The 14,048-nt window shown below is 44.6% G+C and overlaps 1 protein-coding gene across 1 annotated transcript in view; it reads right to left on the bottom strand.

Annotated features, from left to right (window-relative positions):
* The window catches only part of RAPSN (receptor associated protein of the synapse), a 66,329-nt gene that overhangs the window by 34,025 nt on the left and 18,256 nt on the right, over positions 1-14,048 (bottom strand). The gene's annotated exons all lie outside the window — the stretch shown is intronic.

Below are 14,048 nucleotides of genomic sequence, written 5' to 3'. Positions count from 1 at the left end.
CAAAACACAGAGCCACTAATATTTCATTCTTGAATTTAATTTTTTTTGCATAATTTAATTTTTTTAAACATTATAATTCCATACCACAAACCATCACTATCATAACATTTGTATTGTTGACAGAGTATTTTAGCATCATTTTTCTTCTACTTCACATACAATAAGCATTTACATATTATTCCTTATTAAAGTGTATGCGTAGCAAATTTCATTTTTTTTTTACATTTTTGCACATGGTAGGCAAGAAAGAGACCCCTTCTTGAGTTTTTCCTTCTACCTAGTGTTCCCTAAGCCTAGGTTCATACTTCTGTTGGTGCGGAACTGTGTGTAAATTGCACACTTTCCTGCACCCACAGCAAAAAACTCACTTAAAGCAGTAGTAAATAGCTTCCATCTTCACCCGGGGCTCCTTCTGGGTTGGCAGGCTACGGTCCTTTAATTTGGACAATCTTCGATGATGTCACTCCCATGCATGCACACAGGAGCCACTGTTCATGGCACAGGACTCTGAAGGAATGGGTACGAGCATGCCGCTCCTTCAGCGCATGTGTCGGTGACGTCACCGCCAGCTTCGCAAGTAAATATCTCCTATACAGTGCACGCTTAAGAGATATTTTCTGTACCTATAGGTAAGCCATATTATAGGCTTACCTATAAGTAAAAATCAGCCGAGGGAGTTTACTTCCACTTTAATGGCAACAATTCTTAATGCCACCCCAGCGCACTGGAAACTGCACCACATTTTCCCATTCTGAGAACCGCATTTGACTATGTGGTTTTCCTGTGGCTGCGATTTTTGGAAAAACTCCAAACACTTTTTCACTGTGTTTTCCGTAGGTACAGCAGCCAACTCAAATGAATGGACTACTGTGCCCACGCAAATGCAGCCGCAGGGAAACCTGTACTGTGTAAACCTAGACTAAGACAGATTTCCCTTCATGAACTGTCAGTTACAACAGTTTCATCAGACAAGAAGTGAGAGGAGATCTACAACTAGTACACAGAAATAAATAAAATAAAATAAAAACTATTTCTTTCATCATTTATATTATTTATTTAATTTTAGTTCACAATTTATATGGTAACATGGGAGACTCTGGTATAGTAGAACACAGAAAGCAACCAAACGCTGAAAAGAGTTCAAGTAAAATTCTAGTAATGTAAGGCCAGCAATATTGAGTGCAAAAGCTTCCATCTGTGTATACACCCCTTCCTTCCCTTTTTACTATGTGTGGAGACCCCCCTGGGGTGTTTTTTTTTTTTTTTTTTTTTTTTGCTTTCTTGGCATTTTTTGCTTTCGAGTCATGTGTGGTGAATGGCGACAGGAACTTTAAGAGGGATTTCACTGTAAAAAAAAATATTAAAAGCGAGCAGCGCAATGGGAATGGTCCGGGCTGTTTCTGGGACCCATGTGTGTCCCAGCAGATAGCGCGCTGGGACAGGAAGAGGCATAGACTCCCATATGCCCGGAAGTGGGTGCAAATACCTGTCTTAGACAGGTATGTGCACCCCCCTCCCCCCTGAAAAGGGCCAACTATGACACCGGAGGGGGGGGAGGGTTCCAATGAGCGGAAGTTTCCACTTTAGGGTGGAACCCCGCTTTATGTATCTTTTCACTTTTTTTTTTTACATTGAAAAAACTTCAATAGAAAACTAAAAAAAGAAATCTGTGCATGGCCAGCTTAAAGTGGATGTAAACCCACTCTCATCCTTTCTAAGCTACTGCAATATTGGTTATATAGAAGGATATACATGTCTCCTGCATGTTTATCTGTCAAATGTCTCCCCTCTGTCTGCTATAAGATCCGAAATACTGCAGATTTTGTGGGTGGGTCTGTTTTCCAGGGCTCAGTGGGTGGAGTCGTGATGTCAGTAGAATCCCCGCCCACCTCTACACTCCCCTTATCAACATGCATTTTCTTCTGTGTATTTCTTACACTGAACTTCTGCTATGATCACTAACATCCAGTCAAAACCCACATGACTTCAGCATGCCAAATCATGCTGAGGTGTGGAACAGCCAATCCTTGCAGAGCTGCTAAAGAAAGGAGTGGGGAGGAAATTAAAAAATAATGCAAGTCTTAGCCCTTGTACACACAGTCAGATATTCCGATGGAAAATGTCCGATCGGACGGTGTTGTCCGATAATCTGACCCTGTGGGGGCTCCATTGGACTGTTTCCGTCGGAATATCCGACGGACAAAGTTTGAGAGCTTGGCTATAAAATTTTCTGACAACATGATCCGATCGGACAAAGTGCCACGCATGCTCAGATCAAATTCTGAGACCAAAGCTATTGGCTACTAGCCTGAACGTAGTCCCGTCGTAACGAAATAATGTCATCATGTTACGAACAATCGGATTTTCTGACAACTTTGTCCGACCGTGTATATGCAACACCGGTTTCGGACAAAATCTGACGGATTTTGTTGTCGGAATGTCCGACCGTGTGTACAAGACTTAGGCTAGTGCATGAGATATGTAAATCACCTGTCAATCACAGCAAGGGGGAAGAACGGAAAAAGATTTCACAGTTTGTCCGTTTTATTTCACTGAAAAAAAAAGATATGAGGATTGCTTAGAGCTGGATTAACTCTGTGGCAAGACTGGGCACAGCTGATCTGAAATCTCATATTCTATACTGTGCCAGACAAAATTTTGGGTTTACATCCACTTTAAAGTGAAAATAAAACAGTATCTGAGCATCAATAACTCAAAAAACGCTATTTATATCAATATTCAAAGCAAACTCACCCATCCATCCATCCATGTCTCCATGTTTTATTTTGTTGACCATTTTGAAAAACACCCCCCTACGCATTTTCTAGCCGCTGAGTAAGGGCCAGTGGTTCATGTAGTATTTACTTCCTGGAATCTGTCTGCCTTTAGCTTGAGCATGCAAGCAGGAGAATGTCGTAGCTCCCAACTGTCTCTGATTTGGAACAATGTCCTTCTGTCCCTCTTTCCTCCTCATTTTGGTCTGATCTATATAGTTGTATATAAAATGCACTTTTTATCTTTCAAAGTGTTTCCCAGCGCTAAACCTTTCTTCTAATTTCTAAATTTCTGCATTTGAAGATTTCAAAAGTCAATATAAAGGGAATAATAGTGGCAAAAAAACATGTGGGTTTATAGAATTCTCCTTTCAAAGGGGTGTGTCCTACATACTTTTGCTAAAAGGTGTCCCTCGTTCCCATCTCAAAAAGGTGGGAGTTATGGCATGTGGTAAGCTGAAGAAGAAGAAAATGCCCATGAAGACTTCTGGGATGTAGGACATCATTTTGGCATAGGGCAGAAACCAGGAAGCAGATGAAGACATTTTAAAAAAGATTAAAACAAGTAAATATAATATACCTTCCTATTTGCTAATTGCTAGCAGCATAAAGATCAAAAATAGTTAATGATTTAGAGTTCTACTTTAGGTGAAGTCTCTTCAGTGGAGCCCAGAATAGCCTCTCTACTCTCTTCCCAGTTCATCCAGTCTTCATATAAATATATTTTTGGATATTCTGAACTCTAGACAGCTATAAAATTCAGTATTAAAACTTTGGAGCCTATCCTATCTAGTATGCATCACATCTTTCTGACTGATCCACTTCTTTTCAAGAGGGTATCTGTTCTGATCTCCAGAGTGTTGCATGTCTCCTTAGGGATTGTTTGTATTTGTTGAAGGCTCCGGCGGTAAGTGCATGTAAAAAAGGTAAGTCTCAGTCTTAAATTTATTTGCAGATCCAGCTATCCAGATCAATTTTGTATTTTCATCCAGTGTAACTGAACTGCAGGACATGCCCAAATAATATCAGCATGGCGTTGCCATCATGTTGGGGGGACTTGAGGATTAATCCTTTGTGGAACAATGTTCTGTGCCAAGGGCTGCTAATGTTTCTAATCTGGAAGACCAATATGCTTTTGTACATGTGACAGGCGTTGTATCAATGGCATCAGTTTGAGAAGCTTCTAAGCTCATTTACAGTCCATTGACGGGTGCATTTGACCTGCAGTTGGCCTCATTTCATCTGATTCAAGAGGGTTCTGCATTGCCATGGACTTGTATGGAAATGCAAAACCCACTTGAAATCTACAAAAAACATTTGACACAGGCCTAAACAATACAAAACAACCAAAAACTGCAACATATGGAGCCCATCCCCAACCAATAGTTTTAATTCTGGCAAAGTTTGGCCAGAGTTGGACTTAAAAGCAGACATATACTCAAATATTAAAGTAACTAAACCCACATCAAAAAAATGATCAAATGGTGCATTACATGCTGTTCATACTCAATCATCCATTATGAGATTCGTTTTCTGTATTTTGCAAAAAAAAAAAAAAGGGAGATCCTGCTGTTCTCTATCACCCCCTTCTGTCCATGTCCTCAATTCAGTTAGGGATTTTGCAGCTGTTAAAGCAACTCTGCACATGCTCAGTTTTTAGTGAATTTCTATTCTGAACATTTCTTTCCCATCACATCTGAGCAGCCCATGAGACTATAGAGTCACACATGTGGCTGTATACACACTGGTAAATGAAAGCCCTGCTAAACACAACGGGAGGGAGGATATTACATGTAGATTAATGGAGTCTTCACCTCCCTCTTATTCTAAGACACAGGGTGGAGGGGTGTGACACAGCCGGTGACTGGAAGAAATCTGCCCACACCATGTTAATTTCACAAAATAATAAAGATTTCATTTCAGATATACAGTGGGGAAAATTATTATTTGATTCCCTGCATATTTTATAAATTTGCCAACTTACAAAGAAATGAAGGGTCCATGATTTTTATCATAGGTATATTTTAAATGATAGAGACAGAATATCAACCAAAATAAAATAAATAAATAAATAAAAAAAACACATAAAACAAATTTAAAAAAGGAGAAAAAAAAAGAAATGATTTGGGACTTTGAATGAGGTAATAGGGGCCGCTCACATCCCCTCCTCCATCCTGATTTAATATTTCAAGAAAAAGGAGCAACGGGCGGGACTTTATATGAGGCACACGGGAGCAGAAGCATAAAATTCGGTAAAAAAACAAGTTTTTAATAAATTCAAATAGTGATATATTTACATGTTATTGCACTTAGCCATATATTAGTATTTTCTATTTCATCAAGATATACATTCCAACAAGGACTTAAAGCGGGAGTCCGCCGGGAGTTCCGCCGTTTTTTTTTTTTTTTTTAAAGCCAGCAGCTACAAATACTGCAGCTGCTGACTTTTAAAATAGTGACACTTACCAGCCCAGCGCGCCCGCGATGTCGGCAACCGAAGCCGATCTCTCGATCGTCTCTCGGGTGCTGCCGCTGCCATCTTGGTTATGGGAATCAGGAAGTGGAGCCTTTCGGCTTCATTTCCCGGTTCCCTACTGCGCATGCGCGAGTCGCGCTGCGCAATAAGGATGGACCCGCTGCCTCTGGGATCTGTGTGTTTCCCAGCAGGCAGCGGGGGACTGTCGGAAAGAGGCGTAGATCTACGCCCCTTTCCGCAGAGAGCTATCCCGGAAGTGGGTGCAGATACCTGTACTGTACAGGTACCTGCACCCCCTCCCCCCTGAAAGGTGCCAATTGTAGCGCCGGAGGGGGGGAGGATTTCAATGAGCGGAAGGTCCACTTTAGGGTGGACCTCCGCTTTAATAGCAAATACATGAAGAGCTGAATATTTAATAAACACAAATTATATGTAGATACATGACACATTGAAGTGTCATTTAAGGAAAAAATAAAACAAATGCTATAAATTAAGTTGCAGGACAGTGACTAAAATAAGTATTGGATCCCCAAGTAAAATATGACTTAGTACTTGGTGAAGAAACCCCTGTTGGCAAGCACAGAGGCAAGACATTTCTTCCCATTGATGACCAGGTTTGCACACATCTCAGGTGATATTTTGGTCTACTCTTCTTTATAGATCTGCTCTAAATCCTTAAGGTTTCTTGGCTGTCTCTTGGCAACTCGAAGTTTCAGTTACCGCAATACATTTTCTATGGGATTAAGGTCTGCAGACTGACTAGGCCATTCCATGACCTTAATGTGCTTCTTCTGGAGCCACTCCTTTGTTGCCTTGGTCATATGTTTTGGGTCATTGTCATGCTGGAAGACCCATCCACGACCCATCTTCAGTGTTCTGGCTGAAGGAAGAAGGTTCTCATCCAGGATTTTACAATACATGACCCTGTTCATTGACCCTTCAATGTGGCAAAGTTGGCCTGTACATTTAGCAGAGAAACAGCCCCAAAGCATCATGTTTCCACCTCCGTGCTTGACTGTGGGGATGGTGCTCTTAGGGTCATAGTCAGCATTTTTCTTGCTCCAAACACAGCAAGTCGAGCTAATGCCAAAGAGCTCAATTTTGAACTCATCTGACTACAGCACTTTCTCCCAATCCTTCTCTGAATCATTTAGATGTTCATTGGCATGACCGTACATGTGCCTTCTTGAGGGGGGGGGGACTAGTCCTGTTTGGAGAAAGAAAAATGCTGACTATGACCCCAAGAACACCACCCTTACAGTCAAGCACGGTGCTGGAAACGTTATGCTTTGGGGTAGTTTCACAGCTAAAGGAACAGGCCGACTTTGCAGCATTGAGGGACCAAAGGACGGGGCCATGTATTGTAAAATCTTGGATAGGAACTTTCTTCCCTTCAGCCAGAACACTGAAGATGGGTCATGGATAGGTCTTTCAGCATGCCAATGACCCAAAACATACGGCCAAGGCAGCAACGGAGTGGCTCAAGAAGAAGCACATTAAGGTCATGAAGTGGCCCAGACCTTAATCCTATAGAAAATGTATGGAGGGAGCTGAAACGTTGAGTTGCCAAGTGACAGCCAAGAAACCTTAAGGATTTAGAAAAGATGTGTAAATAGCGATCCAAAGTCCCTCCTGAGATGTTTGCAAACCTGGTCACTAACTACAAGAAATGTCTTACCTCTGTGCTTTCCAATAAGGGTTTCTCCACCAATTACTAAGTCATGTTCTGCTTGGAGATAAAATACCTAAAGTATTTTACTCACATTACTGCAACTTAATTTATAACATGTGGATCATGTGGTTTTTTTTTCTGGAATTTTGGTTGATATTCTGTCTCTATCATATAAACTACACCTATGATAAAAACGATAGACCCTTCATTTCTTTGTAAGTGGGCAAACTTACAAAATCTGCAGGGGATCAAATAATTATTTCTCCACTGTATATTTGTTTGACAATTTATTGCTATTGTTTTTCCTCTGTATTCCAAAGGCTTGTTTTTTATTCTGAACATGTGACCAGCAGCAGAGGACTAGAAGCTCTTCCTGCTTATGTTTCCCTGCAGACAGGCTGGGAAAGAGCTGGGTCATGTGACAGCTGCAAATTAGGAAAGAAGCTACTTAGAGTTTTTTTTTTATTATTAAAATAATTACAGTGCCATCATTCACATAAATATAAGGAACCGTGTAAATTAACAGTGTGTGTTTCGTATCACTTTATCATGACATTTTGTTAATTGTTTTGTTGGCGTGAATAAAAGCATAATATAGAGGCTCAAATACCTTTCCTGGAGAAAAGCCTAGGCATTTACTTTAAAAAGAAGGATTGGAGTTCAGAATGGCTGACAATCACAGGAGAGATCATGTCACCAAAGGCTTAAGCTTTTTGTCAATTAAGTAGCACTGGAGGGAACGATGAACAAAATTGTCTCCAGGAATAGTAAGAATTTCAGCAATTCTATTACACTTGACAGATCTCAAAATCACTGTTAACATGGCCTACTTTTGCAGTCTTTCACAGTTGCCTGTCAGGTCGCTAGTCTTTGACAATCTTTTTTTCTGTACAATATATTTTATTAAATTGTTGAGAAAGAATAACAAAGGTTAAATAATTACACAGCATAGTCTGGTAAACCATTATAATAAAAGTAAAATACAAAAGGAATGAGATGTCAGGGTATTGGAAGATAATAGTAATAAATGATACAGTAATAAACGGTAACAACCTTAGCGGCAAATTTTTTTTTATTGGTGTACAAATTGCATAAAAAATACAATAAACAAACCTCAAAATTCAAGAATCAAGGCCATTGTTGGGCATAAATTACATGAATATCGTTCAAACCTAATAGGTAGGTTGTACTACTGAGTAAAACTAGACAACGTGAATATACTGTATATGCTGGTTGACCAGAAAGGATGAATGGAGCATATATTGAATATCAGGTATAAAAAAAACAATAATGGTATTAATTGCCCAAACCTGGTAGCAACCTTCGATTAGGTGCATAAGAGAATAAGCAATACAAATCAAACAAAAGAAAAAGCAAAGACATAAAAAAAGGAGAAAGCCCAGGGTAATTTTCCTTCTTCTAGTTGGTAAGTGGTCAGTCTGGACAGAATGGAGAGGAACAAAAATCAAAATTTAGGCTAGTTAGACTAGATAATGTAAAAGGGAAAGGAGAGAGAAGAAAGATGCAAAAAGAAATGACATAGGGAAAGAATGGAGGGGTCAGAATGATGTGGAGAAGGGCTAAACCCGTGTGGTCAAATATTAGAAGTAAATTATGCTTATATCACCTGTTTGTCTTTGACAATCTTTTGTAGCATGCCGGTGTTCTGTCAAAAACTGTCCAGTCATCGGATAGTGTCCGTCCCGTACTGCGCAGGTGCAGCGTTTGTGCAGTACGGAGGAGAAGTAGACTCCGAAAGTCTCAGAAGAAGAACGGTGCCTGCGCACTGAGTTCAGGTTGAAGCCCCACCATCCAAGTGGACATAGCATAGCACATAGTAACAGGGCTCCTCGTGGGCTTGCTTCGCTGGCCACGCTTCGGGCACGGCCTCGCTTTGCTCGGATATTTTTTATTCTAACTCTATGTCCACTTGGGTGGTGGGGCTTGAACCTGGACTCACTGTGCAGGCGCCATTCATTTTTGGAGATTTTCGGAATCTCCTTGTCCTCCGTACTGCGCAAGTGCAGTACAGGGCGGACACTATCCGATGGGGGACACTACTTGACACATCACCGGCAGTCCTTACTATTACCTCATTTCATTTTGCAAGTCTTTACCTGGGTCTGAAAACATGAAAATATCCTCCTACGACAATTATCTCTGCCTGCTTCTGGAATAAATGACTGCATTCTCCAACAACTTTCTGTGAGCCCAGGATGTCATGGTTACACCCCCCCCCCCCCCCCCCGCCCCAAAGGGGGCATCACATCAGCCTGGGCTCACTTTCCTGCATCACTAGACAGCACTTCACACCTAATGTGTGGGTGTCCTTCAGAACTGCAGAAAGGACCACCCACCGCTGCAGTCCATGATGTGGCCAGACTGGCCATTAGACAGCTGCAATTGCAGATTAAGGACGAGGAGACTATCAGCTCAAAGGAACGGAGATTCAATTGCAGATATTAATAAATAGGCCCTGCTATAGATCCTACAGCTGCAATTACAGTAGGCTTACCCAGTTAGGTGCTCCAGCTGTCCTGCAGGAAGCCAGTCTTTTCCAGCCAACAATGCATTTCACCACCAGACTGGAAATTCTCTGGGTATGGTGCCCTGCATCCATCACTAAAACCAACTCCCTGCTCCTGCCACCTTGGCACAAGTCATAATAAACTAACAGACTGCCCTCCATTCACATAGTATCTTCTATGGCCATATCCTGCTCGCTGATGCATGGCAATATACACTTGACCATGCCATTGCAAAGCTTGTGCACTGTGACTTTTCAGAGAACCAGGGTTCTCAAAAGAAATTATAGCTGATGTTTAATCTGTTTATATTATTCCTTTCCTGGTTCCTCGGTTTCTCCTTTACCCCTCAGCAACATGCTAAAAGCAATTTTTAAATAAGACCATTCCATTTTTATTATATTTCTAGACCAAGCTATGCTTCTCTATGCAATGCAGGCAGATTATAGCTGGTGGGAGGGGCTGGCAGGGTGCTGTACAAATCATCACAGCACCCTGCCTCAGTACTCCTCTCACAAGCCCTGATGCAAGCAGTGGGCTGGGTTTTGGGAGGATTTATGCAAATACCACAATGCTTTGATAGGTGGATGTCACTATGACATTCCTAGACAGGTTGCATGCAGACTGTCCTCCTGTGATGCAGAGACTCCATGGTTGAAAGAACTAAACTCAAAAGAATGAGGGAGACAGTGTCAGGAACAGTCAAGCTGGAGAGGAAAGGGCTAGATGATGCTGGATGTCCTCCAGCCAGTGTGTGCAGTGAAAATCAAAGTAGGCAATTTCAGTACAGGAGAGGAGCCTGTACAACTGTGCAAGATCCAAGGTTGGATCTTGTACAGAAAACTCACAGACCATTTAAAGAGGAAGTTCACTGTAAAAAAAAATATTAAAAGCCAGCAGCTACAAATACTACAGCTGCTGACTTTTAATAAATGGACACTCACCTGTCCCAGGATCCAGCGATGTCGGCAGCCGAGGCCGATCTATCGCTTGGCTGCTGCCGCCGCCATTCTAGGTGAGGGAATCAGGAAGTGAAGCGTTGCGGCTTCACTTCCCGGTTCCCTACTGCGCATGCGCGAGTCGCGCAGCACAGTAGGAATGGTCCACACTGTTTCTGGGACCCGTGTGTGACCCAGCAGACAGTGCGCCGGGACAGGAAGAGGCATAGACTACCGTGGGAGTCTATGCCCGGAAGTGGGTGCAAATACTTGTCTTAGACAGGTATCTGCACCCCCCTCCCCCCTGAAAGGTGCCAACTGTGATACCGGAGGTGGGGAGGGTTCAGATGAGCGTAAGTTCCACTTTAGGGTGGAACCCCGCTTTAAGTTCCACATCTCCATTATTGTTCTTAGAGATTTATTTAGTTACTGGTATACTGTATGGCTTGAATAAATTAACAAGTAGTTCCAGCTTACAAACTAATACAGAGAGGTAATAATCCTAAACTACAAATACGGAAAATTTCCCAAAATCAGGAGGTCCACTTAGTGTACTTTCATCTAAGTAATCCACTCATACCATAATCCAGAAAGCATCCCACGGGGTCACTGGGTTTGAGTCTGATTGGTGGATATGAGAAGCATGTTCCTAGAGAATTTTATTTATATCTGAGGCTTTCTGCCTGTGAGAGGCAACAAAGAACCCGCAGATGGCATGTAGGCAGGGGCGGACTGACAACATCCAGGGCCCCCATACCAAATTAAGCAAGGGCCCCCTGTCAGGCCCTGCCCCTGGCCCCGCTCCTTCATTTTGCATAAAGTACAACTTCTGCCTTTTAACAGAGTCTAATGGGACCTTCTGCCTGTTTAACAGAGTCTAATGGGACCTGGAGGGGGGTCTTTTTCTGACAGTGTGCATTGGACAGCCTGTTAGAAAGTGTCCCCTCCAGGCCCCATTAGAGACTACAACAGAGTCTAATGGGACCTGGAGGGGGGGGGGGGGGGGGGGGGTCACTTTCTAACAGTGTGCATTAGAAAGTCTCTGTTAGAGAGAGACCCCCCCCCTCCAGGACCCATTGGTGACTTCAAAAGTGTCTAATGGGACCTGGGGGGGGGGGGGGTCTCTCTAACAGAGGCCCTTTCAGTGTCCATTGTAGAATCTGTCAGTGTCCCCCCTTCCGGTCCAATTATAGACCGAAAAGTAGTATAAGACCTGAAGGGGAGCCTCTTCCTAACAGAGTGTACAGTGAACATCTTTATTCACTCTGGTCCTCACGGGACCCCTTCCTTGTGATATGACCCTCACCCCTGCCCTGTCCCAACCTCTCACAAATAAAGAAATAAAATTGGCACTGTGTAGCGCTCCTCTTACCTTAACTATGGGTACTGTAGCTGTGGCTGGCTCCTGCGTCCTCTGTGGCTGGCTGGCTGGCACCAATTGGTAGCTGGCCGGCACCCTGCTGTGGCTGGCTGGCTCCCTGGTGTCGTGGGTCACCATGGGTGGCTGGCTGGCATCCTGCTGTGGATGGTCATAGTGACCGGTTGGCTCCTGTGTGTGGCTGGCTGGCTCCCTACAGTGGGTGGGTCACCGTGACTTGCTGGCTCCTGTGGGTGGCTGGCTGACACCCTGTTTTGGCTGGCTGACACCCTGTTGTGGCTGGCTGGCTCCCTGGTGTGGGTGGGTCACTGTGGGTGGCTGGCTGGCATCCTGCTGTGGATAGGCACAGTGGCCTGTTGGCTCCTGAGGGTGTCTGGCTGGCTCCCTGCAGTGGGTGGGTCCTGTGGGTGGCTGGCTGACACCCTGTTGTGGCAGGCTGGTTTCCTGGTGTGGGTGGGTCACCGTGGGTGGCTGGCTGGCACCCTATTGTCTGCCAGTAGGTGGGGGGCTGGCATGGTGCACCCTGCTGTGGGTAGCTGGCCTGGCTCCCTGCCGTTTGGTTGGCAGGCACTGTGCATCCTGCTGCAGGTGGCTGGCCTGGCTCCCTGCAGTGGGTCAGTGGATGGCTGGCATGGTTCACCCTGCTGTGGGTAGCTGGCTTGGCTCCTTGCTGTTTGGTTGGCAGGCACTGTGCAGCCTGCTGCAGGTGGCTGGCCTGGCTCCCTGCAGTAGATGGCTGGCATGGTGCACCCTGCTGTGGCTGACAGAGGTGGGGGGGGGGGGGGCTGACAGAGAGGGTTGGGGCTGGGCTAACAGTGAGGGGTGGACTGACAGTGGTGGGGGGGGGGGCTGACAGAGAGGGAGGTGGGCTGACAGAGGTGGGTGGGGCTGACAGGGAGGGCTGGGCTGACAGAAAGGGGGCCATCAGAATCTCCTGATCTGGGTTGGGGCAGTCTAATGATTGCTGTGCCCAAGGCAAATCAGAGTGCCAAGATCACAGGACAGGATTCCTCTTGCAGCAGATCAGACTGTCTGCTGCTGACATAAATCAAATGACAGGACTTAGGACTACAGAGTGGAGTCTCCCTCCCCCTCCCCATGCTCAGCAATCAGCAGCAGCTCCCTTATAAAAAGAACAGCCATCAACCATCCTAATTCCTCCTTGGAGCACAGCCTGCACTACAGGGAACCCCCCTACTCCCCCCTTCTCCTGTCAGATGACAAGCACTGCAGACTCATCTGCAGTCATCTCTCTGCCTACAGCAGCTCTGCTCCCTCCCCCGCGGTCTAGCAAGGGAACAGCCAGCAGCTCAGCAATCATCAGACCTTCCTTGCTTCTGGGCTCTCACGCTCTCTGCTCCACTTCTCCTTTCTCGCACCAGATGCAGAGGCACCATGTGACACAGGGGCTTTTAAAAGGTAGCACCTCTGCACAGCATTCTGAATCAATCTGCCCCCCCTCTCAGCCAGGACTAGGGATGAGCCGAACACCCCCCCCCCGGGTCGGTTTGCACCAGAACCTTCGAACGGCCCTAAAATTTGTACGAACTTTAGAACCCTATTAAAGTCTATGGGACTTGAACGTTCGAAATCAAAAGTGCTAATTTTAAAGGCTAATATGCAAGATATGCAACAGACAACACCAGCAATAAGGGGTATCTTCAAGTGTATATTGTGCTGGAGGGACACAACACCCACGTTAACTCCTGCAGATGCCTGTATTAGAGAACACCAGCAATAAAGAGTAGATACAGGTGTATACTGTGCTGGAGGCACACACCACCACTTTAACTTTAAGATGCCTGAGAAAAGAACACACTGTCCCTGCCTATCTAGCTCTTTCCCTGCACATACTACACAAGGCCTCCGCGCTGGCAGCCTTATATAGTGTGGGGTGTGTAATAAACCCCTTGAGCTATAATTGGCCACATGCATCCTGCCTGTGGCCAATTATAACTCTCCTCGCTGCCGGCGCTGTGATTGGCACAATCATGAGCCAGCAATGCACTGCGATAGAGTAGTGCATTGTGGGCCGTTCGTGCAACATGAATTTGGTGCGAACGGTCCACAAAGTTCTGAATTTGCCGAACAGACGAACGGCCGATGGTCGAGTCGAACACCGAGCTCATCCCTAGCCGGGACTAACTAAACATCAGCTGCTGTATCCCTCCTCTTCAAAAAAGAGTCATCAGCCAAGTAGCAGACAGGATTCACAGCAGGTACAATATTATTTAAAAAAAATAGTGTAAAGTTTATGCCAATATCTCAGTGGAATTTTTGGGGGT

Source organism: Lithobates pipiens, unplaced genomic scaffold, assembly GCF_037356315.1.
Source record: "Lithobates pipiens isolate NorthernLeopardFrog02 unplaced genomic scaffold, aLitPip1_a1.2 Scaffold_10, whole genome shotgun sequence".
Classification (NCBI taxonomy): domain Eukaryota; kingdom Metazoa; phylum Chordata; class Amphibia; order Anura; family Ranidae; genus Lithobates; species Lithobates pipiens.
The sequence above is the reverse complement of the archived record's forward strand: the minus strand, read 5'-3'. Positions and strand labels throughout refer to the sequence as shown.